This window comes from Corvus kubaryi, unplaced genomic scaffold (genome assembly GCF_017639235.1).
Source record: "Corvus kubaryi isolate FWS band 111438036 unplaced genomic scaffold, C.kubaryi_AGA036_p1.0 37393, whole genome shotgun sequence".
Taxonomy (NCBI): domain Eukaryota; kingdom Metazoa; phylum Chordata; class Aves; order Passeriformes; family Corvidae; genus Corvus; species Corvus kubaryi.
In genome coordinates this window covers 602,410-605,932 of record NW_024581132.1, presented here as the reverse complement: position 1 = coordinate 605,932, position 3,523 = coordinate 602,410, and positions in this window count along the sequence as shown.

The following is a 3,523-nucleotide window of genomic DNA, read 5'->3' as shown; positions in this document are numbered from 1 at the left end:
TTTTTTTTTTTTTTTTTGGTTTTTTGAGGCTGTCAGTGTTCAGGGAGAGGGAAGAAAAGGGTTGGAAAAAAGAGTTGGAAAAAAGGGAAAACTGCCCCCAAAGGCTCCTCACGTGGAAAAAGCAGAGGGAAGTTGTTAGATAGGAAAATAAAAGGCGCTCCCGGGTTTTTTTGGGAATTATTGGGAGAACCCGAGCGAACGCCCGCGGGGTGTTGTGGGATAAGCCTGGAGCAGCGGGAGGGGAGGGAAAAACGGGAATTCGGGAATGTGACCCCCCCCAGAATCCGGGTGTGCCCTCGCCGTGGCTCAGCCCGAAGGTCCCTCTAGTGGCTTTCTTTGCTTCCATGAGGAATTGCCGGGATTTTATTCCCTGTTCCAAGATTGATCCCGGCTCCCCACCATAGCGGCGAGTGGCGATAAAGCCCCGGCGAGCAAACAGCAGGAAAATCGGGATCAAGTCCCAAAAAACAAACTATGGGACGGGAGAAACGGTGCAAAAATCCCGGGAGCAGCCTTGGGAATGAAGAGCAGCACTGGGATGGGGAATGGGAATGCTGCCGCTTCTCCCGGCTGGAAGGAGGAGGGAAGCATCCCGCTTTTCCAAAGGAGGGATTTGCTACCTTGGGCTGGAATAACTCCGTGGATGCTGCAGGAAGGGCTTGGCTCCGGCAGCTTTATCTCTGTGGAGAAAATGTGGATTTGGACCCCCAAAAATGGGGATAACTCCCCCAAAGGGAGGAGGATTCCCATCAGCACCGTCCAAGGGGTTTTTTTGGGATGGGGCTGAGTCTTTGGTGCACGCAGGGTGGGGTTTTGGGATAAGGGATGGAGGGATGGGATACAGGGAATGGCTTCCCAGTGCCAGGGATAGATGGGATATCGGGAAGGAATTCCTCCCTGTGAGGGCGGGGAAGCACTGGAACAGTTTTCCCAGGAAAGCTGTGGCAGCCCCATCCCTGGAAACATTCAAACCCACATCGGACAGGGCTTGGAGCAACCTGGGATAGAGGAAGGTGAATGATCCATAAGCTCCCTTCCATCCCAATCCATGTGGGAATTCCGTGATCCATTGCCTCGGCGACAGAAGCACAAAGTGGATTTCAGGAAATATCACTTCGATCCAGCCGCTGGATCATCCGGAAAATCCTGGAAAAACAACCGACCTGCCCTGCTGGGTGGAGCAAGAGGAGAGTCGGGACAGGGAGCGGAATTCCACAAGGAGATTTGGGAAGCAGCATCCAGGTTTATCCCAAGGACAACGGCTGCAGATGGGGACATTAAAAGGGGCCATTAAATTCCATGTGTTCCATGGGATTATCCTGGAAGCGATCCCGATTTCTTTTGCCAAATTGAGCTCTGGCCAATTCCTCTCCCAGGCGATGACGGATAAATATCATTAAATCGGGAAAGATGGAAGCGAGTGATGCCCTTGGATCGGCGGGAACGAACGCCTGGGAAGGGAAGGACAAAACCGGGAAACTGGGATGCAGATTGTCCAAATGAGGAGGATTAAACACAAGGGGAAACGGGAGGGAGGCTGGGAAAAGCGGGAAAACTGTCAGGATGTCTTTGGAACTTTGCTTTCCAGCGAAAAAAACGGGGAAAAAAATCACAGGAATGGGCTGGGAAAATTTTCGGGGGGTTTCTTGAAGAGGGAAATATTCCTCAGTTTGGGAATGCTGTTTCCAATGGATCTCAGCATTTTAGGGATTGCAGGTTTTTGGGATTGAGGCCAGAATTCCTGGGAATGAATTTAAGTCTCCCAACAAGGGGGGAAATCCCAAGCATTTGCAGTTATCCCATGTGGATTCCCATCCTGGCATGTCCCCCTGATTCTGTGTTTAGGAAAGCCAAGTGCCTGGATTCATCTGGAATACGTGGAATTTAACCCTTCCTTCGCCTCCTCTCCAAATAAAGGATTTTAACCTCCGATTTTTCCCCTAGTTCCGAAGTTTTTCCCAGATAAATTCCCAGAACCTTTTGGCTGGGAAGAGACCTCAGGGGTGATCCCATTCCCACTCCCTGCTGTGGATCAGGGCAACTTCTGCCATTCCCAAGCCCCATCCAACCTGGATTCATTCACTCCTTTGGGCTGAATATGTCCCATTGATCCGCTGCTTTTGGTTTCCAGGGAGGGAAAAGATGGAAAACTGGGATCTGGGACGTGCTGGGCTGCTCTGGGACAGGGACATCCCTTGGAATTGGGAGAGATGGAGCAGATCCAGCTTTTCCTGCTTGGAATGATTCCCTCTCCTTTCCTGAATTTCTGGTCATTCCAGACCCTCCAAGAGGGTTTTCCTTGGACACCAAGGGAGCTTCATCCCAGCATCCATACGGAGATTCCAGGGGTTTTGTGGGTTTGATCCCATTTTTCCTGTGGGATAGGGATGACTCCTTGGCAAAGCTGGATTCCCAACCCCAGTGTGGAAAAATGGAGGGTTTGGGCTGAATCCAGGTGTATTTCCACCCCCCCCCCCCCCCAAAAAAAAAAAGACAGGAAGAAGGGGAAAAAAAGGGAAGGGATCCCGTTGGAATCAGGATGAAGATTTATTAGGGAGAAAGCAAATGAAGGGATGGAAGGAATTCCTTTATTCCACAGATCCCGACTGGGTGTGTGATCAGTGACCTGGAATATGCTCAAATCCAGGATGAATTAAAGCTGGACGGAATTCCCGCCCCACACTCCCTCCCGCCTTTTGGGCAGCAGAGGGAGCAGCCAATTCCCAGCTTTCCCTGCTTCCTGCTTTTCTGGGAAGTCAACAGCTTTGGAAAGGCTTGGAATTGAGGAACACGTGCTGGTTTTACTGAGGTCACCGGGGGAAAAATGGGATAAAAGTGGGATTTGGGAAGGGGTCGATCCTTTGCCTTCTTCCAAGGCTTTTCCGGGTGGAAGAGCCAAAAATATCCTGAATATCTCCCAGAGCCCACAGAGGGATCCCAAACCTGGAGAGATCTGGTGCTCCCCCATTCCTGATGGATTTGCACCATGGAAAGCCCCAAATCCTGCTGGCTGCACCTCTGGAATGGCTCTGGAAAGGCTGGGAATTCTTATCAGCTCCAGGTTTTCTCCTCCTGGGGGTTCATCCATCCCCGGCTCCCTTTCCCCTTTATCTCCAAATTCCCTTTGTCCACCTGGATTTGCCCCTGGATTGTCCATTGTCTTCCAAAGAATTCAAGGAAAGATCCTTTCAGATAAAACCAGGGAATTAGCACCTCGGGATTCATTGTGGGAGGCAGAATTCCTGCTAGGAAGAAAAGCTGGAGGTGACTTCCAAGGAAATTTGCATTTGGAGACGCTAACATTTGGGAAGCAAATTTTCTTGGAATAGGGAGTTTGGATGTGGAAAAGCTGAGGTGTTTTAATGGGAGAAAAGTTGGAAAAAGCTCCCCCAAAATGTAAAAATCCCAGATTTTCTTGGATTCCTGACAAGGTGGGGAGAGGGAATACTCAGTTTTCCTTTTCCCTTCCAGGATTATCCGTGGCAGCAGGAAGCGATTCCTGCAAATATCCAGGAAGGGCCAT